We start from the raw sequence: 18,729 nt of genomic DNA on the forward strand, positions 1-18,729 counted from the left end.
TGGGATGGTCGGTATGCATTCTGTGCTGTAGGACTGCTCACTTTCGACATCCAAGGCGCCCCCACCTCCTACTGAGTGTGTAACCTTGGTCTCTGTTACAACTGTTGCTGTTCATTATAATCTGAGCCGCCTCTTTTATAACGGAAGCCCAGTATGCTGGTGCACGAGCCAAGACTCTCATGTTTCCAAAGAGTATTATGTGTCCGTTTTCCAGGGAATGTTCACCTGTGAGTGTCTTGTTAAGCGTTCTTTGTTTAATATGTTACTTGCGCTTGGTACCACACACTGCAACTGTGCGAATTACCTGACCTATATAGATGCTGCCGCATTTGCAAGGGAAACCACACACACCGGACACTCGAAGAGCTATGTCGTCTTTAAAAGGACGCAGCATAAGTCATATCTTGGGGGTGGGCCATCTAAAACTCTAGAGTTTTATTCGAAGTAACATGGCTTGGAAACCGAGAAGATTTTATTCCCTCATTCCTCTGTTAGGTAGTTTTAAAGAACAAATAGTTCTACAGGTCTCATCGTATCTTCGCGATTGGAGTGAGAGAATGAAATAGCTGAGATTAGGCGGCCGGAGGGGTACTGATAGTTACTTCATATACGTGAATGGATCAGAACAGGAATTTGTTGATATTTCTACGAAATATTCTCCATCAGGCACTGAAATAATGACAACGCATTGGGGAGATAATCTTGAAGTACTTTATTTTTTCATTGACACATGTATGGATTCGATAATGGGATAAGTAGGAGAGTGTAAATGTAGTTAAAGTTTGCAATAGATCGCCGCTATTCTACGCTTGTGAGTGTTCGTGGCTGTTACAGTGAGGCACTAATCGTAGTGAAATACTCGTTTTTGACTGCATGAAAGTTTGTTAACACTGCTCAACCAGCGTAGCGAAGCCAACTCACGAAGTAATTACATAAGAAGAGAAATTACTGCGAGCTTCGGCGCATCCATCATAGCGTATTGGTTGCGCGCCTGACGCGTGCTACAGGTTGTCGACGGACACCCGACCCTCATTTGTTATTTACTGTTTGTCATTTCTGGAAGGCTGTTGTTTCTTCAGTGCTTGTATATTCTGGAACATTCAATGTTTGTTTAAATACCAGAATTGTGGATTAATTTGAACAAACAGCTTGAGGTGGTGCGCTGCTGGCGCCACTCTCCATCGATTGTCATCCCGATCTTTGTGAGTCGATTTTCGATGCCTGCTCGTCTTCTTCGCATCTTTGGCGGATGGCTATTTTACTGCGGCGCGCGCGATCTGCTGGGGCTGGAGTTCGGGTATCAGCTGTGTGAGTGACAGTTACGTGTGGCCCTGTGGATATATGTAGCGTGGCGAGTGGCCGAGTCGCTATGACGGAGGAGCTTGGGCAGCTGCTGCGGCGTGTTTAGCCCTTGGAATACAGATCCGCTGCCGACGGTGATTGGGGTTTCCTTGAGATTTGAAGAAGAGATTTCCTTCGCGTCTGTTACGTGTTACTCAGACTGAATGAACTGGAGTCGCCGAATTGTTCCTTGGTGGGTTCTGCTCATGTTAATTGAATACCCTAGTGCACTGAAAATTATCTTGATTGTTTCAGTTACTTGTCACTGTATTTGGTCTGGCCGCCTGAGATATTGACGGTATTTAAGGGAGTGCTAGCTACGCACAACAAATAGACATGAAGCCGTGCTTAATGCGTAGCTAGAGGTCATACGAAGTAGTGCGTAAGCTTGTGCCTGGCGTTCGAGAACGGGCGGAAATAATTTTCCCTATTTCCTTTTTCTATATTATTATTTTATTTGTTTGTTCTAGAGAATTAGCTAATCAAATTTTAAGAGCCGTGTGTAAGTGGTCACGTAGGTTATTCTGCATGGGTTCATTTTGTGCCGTGTATAATTAAAGGTTAATTTATAACCAGTTGGGTATATAGGTTTTGTGTATCTGATGCGCCAGGATGTTGTCTGCCGCTGATATGTTTATGTTTCAGATAATTGGCAGTGGTCGACGCGAGCAAACTCCGATCGGGGTATCGCGGTGGAAGAGGGAAATTTTAGGACCTGGATCGGTGTCTATGCTTAGTGTCCTGCAATTTCATCTTTCCGGTCGAGCGTTGTGGTTTACCGGAAACTTATTTGTAGCTCAAAGTTGAGTATAGTTCTACTTCACCTTCTGGCCCGTGAATCTCCTGTATCTGTTAGAACTTTTCGATATGCTCACGTCCATCACTAATTTTCAACGTAAAATTGAAACGGCCCCATTTCAAGACTATTTACTATGCTAGTATTATATTCTGGGGATGAAATGTATGTGAACCTCGTACATGTAAGTAATAGTAAAGAGAAGCCTAGTTGAGGGTATTAATCTGATAATACTTTTAATTTGTTACAATTGCTAAAGATCAGTCCATGGAAGATCTCTTAGTTGTTGGAAGCAGTTTTAGAATTTGATATGAGTTATGTGAAAGCCAGTTTCTATCTAAGTCATGAAGCATGTTTAAAAGGTTTGAGTGATTCAGTTATGTCAGTCAAATTTGATTAACGGTGGTTTCAAGAACATTGTTTTAGTTAGTGAAAATTGGTTGAATAAATTGTGAATGAACTGTGTCTATCGGGCTTAAATGGATTAATATTTTAATCTGAGGCCTGCTGGTGGTTCTGTAGGTAAGGTCCTTTTATTATAATCGTGTTACTGTTAATTTTATCAAGAGCATGTGTTTGTAATAAAGAAGTGTATGGCAACTAAAAACTGTTTATGTGTTTAATTTCGATGTGTCGTAAGGAATAACACATCATAGCTGCACTCTCTGTCTAGGAAATCAGTTCTCTTCCAGCTGTACCTTGGTGTCAGTAATTAACTTCCTTTCAGTTATAAGTGATTGTACTTCACTAACGACAATGCCTTCTCATGTGGGCGTGTTTGTGGTTTCGGTGTGACAGTATCAACTAAGTAGCCAAAGCGCCGCCAAGTAGAACAGCTCCTTCCACACTGAGAGCTACGCTAATGCTACTCGGTACCTTTAGTACGTCTCTTTGTGTAAACAGGTTACGTGTGTTTATTACGTTACGATCAAACAGAACCAGGTCTTAGAAGTTGGAAATGGACAGGAATGATCTATGCTCTCCATTTTAATTCAGATATGCATATTATTCCCCTCTCTATTGGCAGTATCATTTCCGAATAATGCGACGGACTTACGCCACCCTACTGGAAAGGCATGTAGGCTAGCATGGTACTACTCTACACGTCGACGTCGGAACCAACGTCTTGCTGGGTCAGCAATATCTGCAAGTTCCATGCAGTGCTTTCCGCGGAGCGCATCCATCATTGTGGCATACAGGTGGAAGTCGGATGGTGCGAGATAAGGAGTGCAGGGTGGATGAGAAAGAACAGTCAGATGAAGATTCGTGACCTCCTCTCAGGTGTGCAGATTGGTGTGAGGCCTTACGTTGACAAGGAGTTGGTATGCATTTTTTGTGACGACGTACACGCTGAATGAGAATTAGAGTGTCCGTACGCTCCCAACTTTGCAGGAGTCGCAACTATGTGTGGCCGGCAGGCACCCGGAGGCCAGACAGGTTTGCGCGACCTTGTTGCGACGATGGTAGACGTCTCGGCCAACGATTCACTGTGCTTTTGTTCACTTCCATGTCTCCGTAAACTTTCTGCAAGGCACTATGAATTTCTGCAATTCTCTATTTTTCTGCCTAAAGAAGGTGAGTGACAGCTCTCTACTTAGAATGCGCCTCCAGTACAGACACCAATTTGAAAACTACGTTTACGGCCGCCACCAATAGGAACTTCATAAAACTTATAGGGACTGACGTAGAAATATTCCATGATGTTCCACAAGAAATTCCACATTTTTTCAACTGGAACTGGCCGAGAAAAAATGTGTTGCATTACATACCGAAAGCTCCTCGTATAACGGAGAACCTTCACGATGCGCGGACCGCTCCAAGGTGGGATGGCTTACGTGCCTTAGTGATACAGATAGCCGCAGGGAACACACACGACACAGATCTGTAAGTCCACGTATTGGTGATAAGTTGAGAAAACCCTCCCGAAACACATGTGCAACAATACGCCACTGTTTCCTGTGCATGTACCCCGACATCAATATGGGATGTGATCACCATGCACACGCACACAAGCCGCACAATGGGTTGGCATGCTCCGGATCAGGTGGTCGAGCAGCTGCTGGGGTATAGCCTCCCATTGTTGCACCAGTTCCTGTCGGAGCTCCTGACGTACCCTAGGGGTCTGAAGACTTGCAGTCATACGTCGACCGAGAGCATCCCAGACGTGCTCGATGGGGTTTAGGTCTGGAGAACAGGCAGGCCACTCTATTCGCCTGATATCTTCTGTTTCAAGATACTCCTTCACGATGGCAGCTCGGTGGGACCGTGCGTTATCATCCATCAGGAAGAAGGTGGGACCCACTGCACCTCTGAAAAGGCGGACATACTGGTGCAAAATGACGTCCCGATACACCTGACTTGTTACAGTTCCTCTGTCAAAGGCATGCAGGGGTGCACATGCATCAATCATAATCCCACCACACACCATCAAACCACGACCTCAGCACTGGTCCCTTTCAAGGACATTAAGGGGTTGGTATCTGGTTCCTGGTTCACGCCATATGAGAACCTGCGAGAATCACTGTTCAGACTATACCAGGACTCGTTCGTGAACATAACCTGAGACCACTGTTCCAATGACCATGTACTGTGTTCTTGACACCAGGCTTTAGGGCTGTCCTGTGATCAGGGGTAAGTGGAATGCATGAGGCAGGTCTCCAGGCGAATAAACCACGTCTGTTCAGTCGTCCGTAGACTGTGTGTCTGGAGACAACTGTTCCAGTGGCTGCAGTAAGGTCCCAGGCAAGGCTACCTGCAGTACTCCATGGCCGTCTGCGGGTACTGATGGTGAGGTATTGGTCTTCTTGGGGTGTTGTATACTGTGGACGTCCCGTACTGTAGCGCCTGGACACGTTTCCTGTCTGCTTGAACGGTTGCCAAAATCTTGAGATCACACTTTGTGGCACACGGAGGGCCCGTCCGATGACCTGCTGTGTTAGACCAGCCTCTAGTCGCCCTGGTATTCTACCCCTCATAACGTCATCAATATGTGTTCTTTGAGCCATTTTCAACACACAGTCACGTGAAAACGTCTGCAAACTTACTCGCTGCACCGTACTCTGACATGCACTAACACATCTCTGCATTTGTGGACTGCTGCTAGCGCCACCGTGCGACGGCCGCAGGTCAAATGCACCGCATGGTCATACCCCAAGGTGATTTAAACCCGTAAACCGCCCACCGGAGCGTTGTTTCACTATGCATAAGTTAGATTAAGTAGTGCGGTAAGCCTAGGGACCGATAACTTCAGCAGTTTGGTCCCATAGTCCTTACCACAAATTTCTAATTTTTCCAGACATGAGAGATATTTGAGAAAGGACCAGACTGACATATAGTTCTTGAAGAAGAACGGCAACCTTTTCAATAGTGACATGGCCTTGTAACATTAGCAGATATAGTTTGGGAAAGGCTGAGAACAACGTGAAACTACAGCCGTTATGTTTACCAATGACATGCAGCTGTGATGGGCACGGCAGCGTTGAATTCGTTTTGAATTTCCTGGCTCTGCCGAGCTACGCCACTGGGAGAAGTAGAGGGCACTACAGTTATCCGATAGTTCAGGCATGCATGCCGACGTCGCAAACTGAAAATGAAGAGACAGAGAAAGTATTTGAGGATATTAAAAGGGTAATGCATTGCGAAAGGGAGATGAAAATCTAATAGTCATTGGGGATTGGAATGCAGTTGTAGGGGAAGGAGTAGAAGGAAATGTTACAGAAGAATGTGGGTTTGAAACCAGAAATGAGAGAGGAGAAAGACTGAGTACTGTAATAAATTTCAGCTAGTAATAGTGAATACTCTGTTCAACTTGGGGAGGTCGAGTGATATGGAAAGACTTCAGTTAGGTTACATCATAGTCAGACAGAATTCCGAAGTGAGATACTGGATTGCAAAGCATACCCAGGAGCAGATACAGACTCAGATCACAATGTAGTAATGATGAAGAGTAGGCTGAAGTTTAAGAGATTAGTCAGGAAAAATCAATACACAAAGAAGTGGGATACGGAGCCATGGACATCTCTAACATGCGCCATCACAGAATCCGGAAAGAAAAACATAGGAACAAACAAGATGACTGCGAAGAAACCATAGGTAACGGAAGAAATACCTCAGTTGATCGATGAAAACCGAAGTACAAAAATGCTCAAGAAAATTCAGGAGTACAGAAATACAAGTCGCTGAGGAGTGAAATAAATAAGAAGGCAGGGAATCTAAGAGGAAATGGCTGCATAAAAAAAAGTGAAGAAATCGTAAAATAAATGATTGTCGGAAGGACTGCCTCAGCATGTAGGATAGTCAAATCAACCTTCGTTCAAACTAAAAGCAAAGGTGGTAACATTAAGAGTGCAACGGGAATTTCGCTGTTAAATGGAGAGGAGATAGCGGATAGATGGAAAGAGTACACTGAAGGCCTCTATGAGGGTGATGATTTGTCTGATGCCATAGAAGAAGAAACAGGAGTCGATTTAGAAGCCACAGGGGATCCAGCATTAGAATCAGAATTTAAGAGAGCTTTGGAGCACTTAAGATCAAACAAGGCGGAAGGGATAGATAACATTCCAATCAGAATTTCCAAAATCATTGGGGAAAGTGGCAACAAAACGACTATTCACGTTGGTGTGTATAATGTATGCGTCTGGGGGCATACCATCTGACTTTTGCAACAAAAAAAAGTCATCCACGTAATTCCAAAGACTGAAAGAGTTGACAAGTACGACAGTTATCGCACAATCACCACAGCAGGTCAAGCATCCAAGTTTCTGACAAGGATATATACAGAAGAATGGAAAAGAAAGTTGAGGATGTGTTAGATGACGATCAGTTCGGTTTTAGGAAAGGTAAAGGTACTAGAGGCAATTCTGACGTTGCGGTTGATAAGGGAAGCAAGAGTAAAGGTTCATAGGATTATGTCGACCTGCAAAAAGCGTTCGACAAAGTAAAATGGTGTAAGATGTTCGAAATTCTGAGAAAAAAGCGGTAAGCTATAGGGAGAGGCGGCAAAGCGCGAAGAGGGAAAAATAAGAGTGCGCGACCAAGAGCAAAGTGTTCGATTAAAAAAGTGTAAGACAGGGATCTAGCCCCAACTGTTCAATCTGTACATCGTAAAACAATGATGGAAATAAATGAAAGGTTCAGGAGTGGAATTAAATTTCAAGGTGAAAGGATATCAGTGATGCGATTCACTGATGACATTGCTATCCTGAGAGCAAGTGAGAAGAATTACATGATCTGCTGAATGGAATGAACAGTCTAATGACTACAGAATATCGACTGTAAGTAAATCGAAGAAAGACGGAAGCAATGAGAAGTAGCAAAAATGAGAACAGCGAGAAACTTAACATCGGGATTGATGATCACGCAGTAGATGAAGTTAAGGAATTCTGCTGCCTTGGAAGTAAAATATCAATGGCGGCCGGAGCAAGGAGTACATAAAAACCTGACTAGCTCTGGGAAAGAGGGCATTACTGGCCCAGAGAAGTCTACTAGTATCAAACATAGGCCTCAATTTGAGGAAGAAATTTGTGAGAATGTAGTTTGGAGCACAGCATTGTAGGTAGTGAAACACGGACTGTGGGAAAACCGGAACAGTAGAGAATCGAAGAATTTGAGATGTGGTGCTACAGACGAACGTTGAAAATTAAGTGGACTGATATGGTAAGGAATATGTAGGCTCTACGCAGAATTGGAGAGGAAAGGAATATGTGAAGAACGCTGATAAGGAGAAGGGACAGGATGATAGGACATCTGTTAAGACATGAGGGAATGACTTCCATGGTACTAGAGGAACCTGTAGAGGACAAAAACCGTAGAGGAAGACAGAGATTGGAATACATCCAGCAAATAACTGAGGACGTAGGTTGCTAGTGATATTCTGTGATGAAGCGGTTGGCAGAGGAGAGAAATTCGTGGCTGGTCGCATCAATTTAGTCAGAAGACTGATGACTCGACAAATAGTTGTTATCACCTTGGCCGAGGCGGACAGATACGCGTCTTCGTTGAGAAGAGGATTGGAGGGGAAGCAACTGGCTGTTGTGAGCACACTGGACTTGATTTTTTAACAGAGACACTGACTGATCTGGTCCTGTGGGCTTCAATAGGTGAGCAATGCGGCGACAGAATGTTATTCAGGTACTCGCATGGCATTTACAAGTACCTTCAGTCGATTGTTGAGCGAAGCAGTCTGATTGTTGATGTCTTCCCGTGGCAGTTACATCTACTTTTAGTCGATCGTTCTGCGGAATAGTCTGACTGATTCATTTCCGTTGACTCCCCTAGTCGCTAGTGACAGTGTGGATTTAAAAATATTTGATCACTGCTGTAATGTTCTGCTGGCGGGTACCTGTTGATGCCATTACTGATTTTTTTATAACAACTGTAATTTTTAAAATAATTTATGACATACATTTATAATTAATGGCTTTTGAAATTATCTTAGGTTACATATTTTGATTTTTAGCAAACATATTGAACTAGTATAGATATTTAAATTAAATTTGCAATCTTTAATGTCCAGTACTATATTTTACAATAATTTGCGTGACCAGAAGTGTCAATTCATCTATTAGTGGACATTAATATGCCTTGTGGACAACCTTCACCTTTACCGCTTACTGAACGCTATGGTGACAATGAAGCGTCTAAATGTTTGGGCAGGAAAGGCAGCCCATTCTTTCTCAAGAGCCAAAACTAGAGAACATACTCATCGTTGACGCCGATGTCTAGACCAAAGTAAAGTTCTGACTCGTCCCGAAGGTGTGTTCCATCGGGTTTTGGTTGAGATTCTGCGCAGCCGAGCCCATTTTATGAATGTTATTGTCCATAAAAAATGATTCAAATGTCTCTGAGCACTATGGGACTTAACTTCTGAGGTCATCAGTCCCCTAGAACTCAGTACTACTTAAACCTAACTAACCTAAGCACATCACACACATCCATGCCCGAGGCAGGATTCGAACCTGCGACCGTAGCGGTCGCGTGGTTCCAGACTGTAGCCTAGAACCGCTCGGCCACTCCGGCCGGCTATTGTCCACAAACCATCGCCTCACAGATACTGCTTACTAACGTGGTGAACTCTCCTGCTGGCACAATCTCCAAACAGCTCTTCTACAGTACGCAGTACACAACGTTCTAAAAGGTGTGTACATTCTTTCTCATTTAGCGATTCCTTAAGCACAGTAAGGCACCACATCGTAACCGCGAAAAGCATCCTAGTATCATAACACTACCTCTCCTGTACACGTTCTCCGAGCAGTCGTCAAACTGTTAGGGTGTAGCATGATTCATTACTCCAAAACACTGGTTTCCAATCATCCAATATCCAGTGATGTTGCTCTTTGCAACAACTGATGTGTCATTTAGTGTTGACTACCGAAATATGTGGCTTATGAGGAGTTGCTCTCTCTTTTCACCCATATTTTTTTTTAACTCGGTACCAAAAGTCATTGTGCTAATTGGACTGTTAGCAGCACTGTGGAACTCACGAGTAATTGCGTCCGCTGATTTCATACGACTTCTTGCAAGACCTCTCTGTACTGCTGGACCGTTACTGTCTGTCAATAGGTGACGTCTGCCGGGTGCTGGTTTAGATGTGATTATTCCTTCGAGTTTCCACTATCAATCACGTCACCAACAGTCGACTTGGGCAGTTTTACAATGGTTGAAATGTCACTGATGGACGTGGTTTTCAGGCGACTCCTAATGACTTGTACACATTCAAAGTCACTGAGTGCTCCTGAGAGGCCCATTCTGTCGTTTCTGCTTCTCTGCTGACAAAGCAACATTTCCCGTCCCTTTTATGCTGGCGCGTCCGTCTCTCGCGACACCTAGTTGTCAGTTTCATATTGCATAGGTTGTGTCCAAATATTGCATCTCTAATGCTGTCTGTAACACGAATCCATGGTACATTTGAAAAAATTTATTTATACACATAATATTTCATTAAGCTGGTGAATGAACAAATCTTTCAAATGTTCCATGGAGTTACACTATGTGATCAAACTTATCCGGACTCCCCAGAAAACATACGTTTTTCATATTAGGGGCATTGCGATCACACCTACTGCCAGGTACTCCGTATCAGCGACGTCAGTAGTCATTAGGCATCGTGAGAGAGCAGAAAGGGGTGCTCCGCGGAGCTCATGGACTGCGAACGTGGTCAGGTGATTGGGTGTCATTTGTGTCATACGCCTGTACGCGAAATTTCCACACTGCTAAACATCCCTAGGTCCACTGTTTCCGATGTTAAAATGGAAACGTGAAGGGACACGTACAGCACAAAAGCGTACAGGCCGACCTCGTCTGTTGTCTGACAGAGACCACCGACAGTTGAAGAGGGTCGTAATGTGTAATAGGCAGACATCCAGACCGTCACACGGGAATTCCAGACTGCATGAGGATCCACTGCAAGTACTATGACTGGTAGGTGAGAAAACTTCGATTTCATGGCCGAACGGCTGCTCATAAGTCACACGTCACGCCGGTAAACGCCAAACCGCGACTCGCCGGATGTAAGAAGCGTAAACATTGGACGATTGGACAATGGAGAAGCGTTGTATGGACTGACGAATCACGGTACACAATGTGGCGATCCGATGGCAGGGTGTGGGTATGGCGAACCCCCGGTGAACGTCATCTGCCAGCATGTGTACTGCCAACGGAAAATTTCGGAGGTGGTGGTGTTGTGTTTTGCGTGGCATTGTCACAGCACAGGCCTACGTTGATGTTTCAAGCACCTTCTTACTTCCCACTGTTAAAGAGCAATTCGGGGATGGCGATTGCATCTTTCAACACGATCGAGCACCTGTTCATAATCCACGGCCTGTGGCGGAGTGGTTACACGACAATACCGTCCCTGTAATGGACTGTCCTGCACAGAATCCTGACCTGAATCCTTTAGAACACCTGGAACGCCGACTTCGTGCCAGGCCTCACCGACCGACATCGCTACTTCTCGTCAGTGCATCTCTCCGTGATGAATGGGCTGCCATTCCCCAAGAAACCTTCAAACACCTAATCGAACGTATGCTTGCGTGCGTGGAAGCTGTCATCAAGGCTAAGGGTGGACCAACACCATATTGAATTCCAGCATTACCGATGGAGGGTACCACGAACTTGTAAGTCATTTTCATCCAGGTGTCCGGATACTTTTGATCACACAGTGTATCTGTGGCCAATGGAGTCGAGGAGAGAGTCACAGCTTTGTTAAGTCTCTCCTTCTACGCGAGTCGTGTCTTGCTTCGTATGAGGCATTGCTGACTTCGAGTAACTGACAAACACACACACACACACACACACACACACACACACATACACACACACACACACACACACACACAGACATATTCACATCTTCCGGCGACAGCCCTTTATTTTACTGTATTATCTATCAAAAGTATGTAAAGGTATGGACACTACTAGTGTAATTTATAAGTTAAGAAGTACACCCGACTATGGGCTCTTAAATTAAGAGTCACTATTTTGTAACTTTTCTACAAATTTTCTACATTATACATAAAAAATACGTAAATATATTGACATTAGTGGTGTAGCATACGGATTGGAATATATTAGCTGTCTCCAGGGGTCTATAAAAATAAACTATGGGACATCTACCGATTGGTACTATGGTGCCAAGGGTCTCTAAAAATGTTTAAAGACTGTGTCTCCATAATTAGCTAGTAAATAATATCAGTACCATAGCACGCTTGTCTTCTTTTTACATATACAAAAGGTAACCAGTAGGGACACAGATATTAAAAGCGAGAGCTACTGATTGATGATGTTGATGTTCTGTCCATGTGTGTGTATGTAGGTGTGTGTGTGTGTGTATATAATCAGGAATTTTGGTGTACAAACATACACATATTTCTTCAGCGTCAAAATGTAGGTGTAAAGGACATTACTAAGAAGAGCGTCAATTCTTATATTTTATGTACAACATTGTTTAAAAAGATCTTCTTTAAGTTACAAAACGTTATTGGGATACTGTGGCATCTCCATATGCGAGCTAATGGCGAGAAATAGAAAATTCAGCAGTGCTGTCGCTCTAAAATGGGTCTGCATCGGTTCTGCTTTTAAAGCTCGAGTAAGTACTTGCGTTATAGGTATTCGTGGCAGGTTCAAGGATCCCAAAAATATTCTTGTCACTTATATCCCAGTATTCACACATTAGGTCAGTCGTCCACTTAAGATAAATGTCTAACTTGTCTATAAATTCCTACTACCGCAGGCAGGTGGGGAGAGGTAAATGCATGTCTATCAGTGTTTGTTGAAGTCAGTGAATGGTATTCAATGTATGTTACAGAACAACTTCTTGAAAAAAAAAAAGACCTGGAAGCTTTCCAAGTTCACGATTATGGCCAGTTGCTACAGAACATTATGAAATCTTGCATTAACGTGAACATAAATAAAGTATTTCATGTGGGAATGCACAGAAAACTACCAAATGTGATTACAAACAGAAAAGCCATGGTAAATGTTGATTCAAAGAAAGGTGACTATTGTTCAAGAAGTCAGTTATAGCCGCTTTGTTCTCAGCAAATGTCAGTGTGAGCAACGTATCTATTCACCCTTTACATAAAAATGCATCACATTTCATAAACATCTCATTTTCTACTCGTTTCAGTCAGGTGAATATATTCGAAATCAAACGACGAAAATGTACCTGTTAACGTGTATGAAATTCAGTACTTTAAGCGTGAGTGGATGGTTACATGAGGGACGGGAGAACACAAAAGAAAGTAGTTAAAAGTAATTCCTTTGTATGTCTTGAAGCAGCATAAATGTGAGAAATATGTGAGTCTGTCAACGCTGCCGGTTCTAAAATACGGAAATTTACCCCTTCGGCTAGACAAAAAGGTTTGCCGGCCAAGACAAAATAATGTTACTGCTCATCGTCTTTCAGTTGAAGTATGTGAGCGCTGTTTGTCCTATTTTCAAAGAAATGAAAAGTTCGCTGAACGTTTAGCTGATCGTTCATCGTTCAAACCAGTCAACCTTGCCGAAAGCAAAGAAAAAAAAACAACATAAAATCCAACTTGTACATCAAACAAATAAAGCTCCAGTTTTTCATATATACAGACATCAAATGCATGCTGCAAACAAGAGTTATTGACAAAATTGATATGCGCAACCGTATAGAATTGGTTTCTATATGCATTGCAGTTACAGCAGTTCACAGTTTCAGCTTTGCCCCAGGTGCTAAATGTATGGAACGTTTTAGCAAACAGATGAATCTCGTTGCTGAGGAGATGAAAAGTTACTTGTTGCAAAACAAGTAGATGACTACTGTTTCTGTAAGGAAGAGCCATTTCTAACGACAGAAATTTGCCACATCTGTAAGGAAGAGCCATTTCTAACGACAGAAATTTGCCACATCTGAAAAGAATGCTTCAAGCAGCCTGGGAATTTTGTAGGATGATAAGTGGAGCTGCACATTATATCTGTAACATATAGGCCTGGTTTTAGGTGCCTGTCGTGTTTCACAATCTGCTCATTTTACAGGTATGAACATACAAAAACGAACGGAAGAAACTGAATAAAACGAAATGCTGAATAAATCCAGGCCTGTTTTTATAATTGCAATAAACCTGGAATAATATAAAACGTTCAATAAATGTATTCCAGTGGGATGGCGCTGTGACACAAAATGACGGTTTATACATTCCTTCTTAGAACAATCTTCTTATACACTTCATGGATGAGACATTTTTGCCCGTTCCATCTTCACAGCAGGCTCCTCCCTGTTCTTTGCTATACTCGATATCTTCTTTCAGTCAGCATGTAATCCAACTCTGTCTTGGGAAGCCTGGTATTTTACATTCCTTGTAGGTAATCGGTACACTTCTATTACCTAATATTTTCTTTTGCGCTGCTTCCAATTTTTGATTCATTCTGAATATAACTCGTATTCTATTCACCGTCGTACATCATTTAATACTCCTCAAAAATCTCATTTCTGCCGATTGTGTACTCATCAAGAAACCACACGGCAATAGAATTTTTGTATTTTTTTATAGTTATGGTACGTCAAGTTCAGAACTCAAATATCAATTTCCAAAAGTAGTTCGCAGCAACTCTCAAAAGTTATCAAGAACATCTATCAACATCTACAAGAACACTCCGCATATCAGACTTAAGTGACTGGCAGAGGGGTCATCGAAGCAGTTTCACAATCATCTCGAAAAGCAGCATCGGAAGAAACGAACACTTAAAGGTTTCCGTGCGACTGACTTTCCTTATTTTATTGTGTTGACCATTTCTCCCTTTGAAGGTCGGCCTCCACAAAATATTTTCATATTCGGGCAATGAAGTTGGCGACAACATTCCGCAGCAGCGATAAATTCCTTTGTTTTAATTACGTCCGCCCCAAATCCTGTATCATGTCAGTGATACTCTCTGCCCTATTTCACAGTAATATAAAACGTGCTACTCTTCTTTGAATTTTCTGGTTGTACTCCGTTAATCCTATCTGGTAAGGATCCCAGACCGCGCAACAGTACTCCAGAAGAGGACGGACAAGCGTAATGTAGGCAGTCTCTTTACTAGATCGGTTACATTTTCCAAGAGTTCTTCCAATAACACGCAATCTTTGGTCTGCCTTCCCCACAACATTTTCTGTGTGATATATGCAATTTAAGTTATTAGTAATTGTAATTCCTAGGTACTTAGTTGATTTTACGGCCTTTTGATTTGATTGAGTTATCGTGTAACCGAAGTTTCCTTTTAGCATTAATGTGGATTACCGAACACTTTTCATTATTTAGGATCAATTGCCAATTTTCGCACCAAACAGATATCTTTTCTAAATTGTTTTGCAAGTTGTTTTGATCCTCTGATGACTTTACTAGACGACAAACGACAGCACCATCTGCAAACCACCTAAGACGGCTGCTGAGATTGTCTGCTGAATCGTTAATTAGATAAGGAACAGCAGAAAGCGTGTAACACTACCTTGGGGAACGCCGGAAATCACTTCTGTTTTACTTGATAACTTTTCGGCATTTACTACGAAATGTGACATGTCTGACAGGAAATCACGAATCCAGTCACATAACTGAGATTATATTCCATGAACGCGCAATTTGACTGCTAACCGCTTGTGTGGTATAGTGTCAAAAGACTTCTGGAAATCTAGAGAAACGGAATCAATTTGAAATCCCTTGTCAATAGCTCTTAAAACTTCGTGTGTGTAAAGAGCTAGTTGTGTTTCACAAGAACTATGTTTTCTAAATTCGTGTTGATATGTAACAGTAGACCATTTTCTTCTGGGTAATTCATAGTGTTCGAAAGCAATATATGCTCCAAAATCCTGCTGCATATCGACGTTAGTGATATGTAATTTAGTGTATTATGCCTACTACCTTCCGTGAATATTGGTGTGACTTGTGTAACTTTCCAATCTTTGAGTACGGATCTTTCGTCGACTTTGAAGTTTTCTGATCTTCTTTATTACTGCAAAGTACGGTTGCGCTTTCGATAAGCGGCATGGCTATGTGGTAGACTGCTCACGTGTTATGTAGTGGCCTGGGTTCGATTCTTAATCTATTCAAATATTTGAACTAAAGTGCATTTATACGAGCGTTTTCATGAAGTGTGAAATAAACAAAGTGGGGAAAAATTATTTTCGGCTTTTTTAAACGATCTTATTATCTACATTCTATAAAAGATCAGTAACTAAGAATACATACAATGAAAAGCGAATTTTTGTATGCGGTGTATACACTAAGATGAAAAAAAAAGATAAAAACGCACCACAAAAAAATTATCCAAATGGGGCGGGAATCGGCAGTGAGATGTACATGTGCAAACATATAAATGATCAATATTTCAGAAAAAAAATTTAATGGTTTATTCTAGAGAAAGAGCCTCACAAGCTGAGCAAGTTAATAACGCATTGGTTCTCCTCTGACCCTTATGCTAGCAGTTATTCGTCTTGGCATTGATTGTCAGAGTTGTTAGGTATCCACCTGAGGCACACTGAGCCAAATTCTGGCCAATTGGAGCGTTAGATGGTCAAAATCCTGAGCTGGTTGGAGGGCCCCGCTGATAACGCTTCCAAGTTCTCAATTAAGGAGAGATCCGGCGACCTTGCTAGCCAGTATACAATTTTGCAAGCACGAAGAAAAGCAGTAGAAGCTCTAGTCGTAGTTTTGGCCTACTAGTTGTATCTGATTTTATAATCTGGAAGTTATAGAGCTGTTATGCAAGTGAATTTTTAATCTGTATGTTGTGTATGTATTATGGCATTGTAATCTGCCATAGAATATTTAGTTATACATTTGAGTGTTCTTTTTGTGATTAATACCTGTTGGGACCTGTTTGAACCTCCATAACCTAGATTATTTCGAGTGATATTTTTCAGAGAGTGCAGGTTTAAGCGCTTGGCTGCGTACACACAATCATGTGCATATGTTATGCAATGTGTGTATGTTTTGGCGGAATTGGGGGTGTAGTGTGTGTGTGTGTGTGTGTGTGTGTGTGTGTGTCACGTTACTGCGATGGCAGCGAGGACACAGACAGATCGAGACTTACCAAAGCTGTGGTTCTGTCGTTATTCTCGCCTTCACACACAGAGACCTTTCAGGGCCAGTGCAGACATTATGCATCTGGTGGAGGATAATGATGTCATCCTTGACATATGAAGCTTTCTGATTACTGGGCTGAGACTGACTGTTTCGTTCGAATGGCTAGTAAAATACAGTGACGTAATTCGAGGAGAGAGGAAGGGGCAGAGAGAAGGGGAAGGGCGTGATGACAACATTGTAAATGTAAAAGCGGCAACTCACCGTCATGGACAGCATCATTGTTCAAGGCTGACCTAAAGATAATTTCCCCTGCCCTCGCAAGTGGGTAACGGAAATGTCAAAGATAACTTCTGATCGAGGATGTCCATTGCCTTCCAACTAATACAAATATTTAGACGGTATTTTGCAATATTTAATGTTCAGTAAATTATAGTAAAGTATTTTACGTGCATTAAACCCAGTTCTCCCACTCCATGTCTGCCAGGTATCGAATCCCAATATAAGAAAGTCTCCCATTAAGATCTCCAAAAGGGAATACTTAGGAGGATATAGTCTCACAAGAGAATCTAGCTTTATGTGGGCTGAAACGTGAAATGTTAGATTTCTGAATCAGGTAGGTAGGTTACAGGTCCTGAAAAAGGGAAACGGTTAGGATGATGTTAATTGAGAATTAGTGAAATGAAGAGGAGAATGAACTGACTTTTAATAAGGACAGAACAGGGTTACTGACACAAAACCAGATAGAGGTAATGCAGTGACAAGAGTAATAATGAAAAAGAAAATAGTACTACGAGCAAACTTAGCGAAAGTAGATACAAAGGAAAACCTACAACATTAATAGAAATGTTTATAGCAAGCAGGTAGACAAAGGAAGAAGTGAGGAAATTACAATGAAACGAAAGTCGTTATAACTATAGTACGTCAAAGAACATGAAACATTAATTTTGAAGGGGACTGGAATTTGCAAGTGAGGACGCTCAGCATTACAATACAGAAATTCTTGTGCGGGGGTATCGAGGAGAACACACGTTGCCAGATAGAATTCGTCTTCGTCTTACAGGCTCGAACCTGGCCTGATGGTGTGAAATGCCACTGGCTGCACCCACACTCACATCTTGTTCGCGTAGGCGATAAAATGGACAGCCGGCGTTATATTCCTGTCTTAAGGTTGGTGCCCTTATCTTTGAGGTCTCCATGATGTTAGCTTGCAACAAGATAAAACAAGATCATATCCTGTCTTTGCTATCCTGATATACCTAGTTATGAGGGTTTTTCACTGTTGCCATGGGCTGCATGTTTTTCAGACTTCTCGGGCATTGAAAACGTCTTGAGATGGTGTGCTAAGACAGTAGCATGCCACCACTCGCAAGCCACAACTATTCATGAACTGTGGTAAGGTAAGCCTTGACGCACATCTGTCATCAAGCTCACTTACATTCAAAGCCCAGCAGCTTTGGAGCCATTATTACCAGATGTGGCAGCTTAACGTACTAAATTTCACAGAGTGTGTATCCACAGAAATGTCTTTTTTTGACTCCACTATCTCCGATCAGTATGCATATGTTCTGTTTTGCTGTCCTTACCGGTGATGTAATGGTCAGCAGTGTACACTATAGAATGTTCTGATGCAACGTGGCGAGACTCATAGTGTGGATCGATCTATAGCTGTCAGAAGTGGATTTACATGCTTCGTAGTGTCACAGCGAGCCGGAGTGGCCGAGGGGTTCTAGGCACTACAGCCTGGAACCGCGCGACCGCTACGGTCGCAGGTTCGAATACTGCCTCGGGCATGGATGTTTGTGATGTCCTTAGGTTTTAGTAGTTCTAAGTTACAGGGGACTGATGACCTCAGCAGTTAGGTCCCATAGTGCTCAGAGCCATTTGAACCATCTGAACAGTGTCAATCTGGTAACATTCTGTAGAGAGCAGCACTCTCCATTTATTCGGGTGAATGTTACGACTGAATAGCTGCTAAACATCATGTAGTCTTGCTGAGAAACGGAACACCCACTGAAGTATTTAGAACTGTGTTGGCAGGTCTCTGAGCTCGACAGCAACGTTTGTCTG

The sequence above is a fragment of the Schistocerca cancellata genome, chromosome 1 (assembly GCF_023864275.1).
Source record: "Schistocerca cancellata isolate TAMUIC-IGC-003103 chromosome 1, iqSchCanc2.1, whole genome shotgun sequence".
Taxonomy (NCBI): Eukaryota; Metazoa; Arthropoda; class Insecta; order Orthoptera; family Acrididae; genus Schistocerca; species Schistocerca cancellata.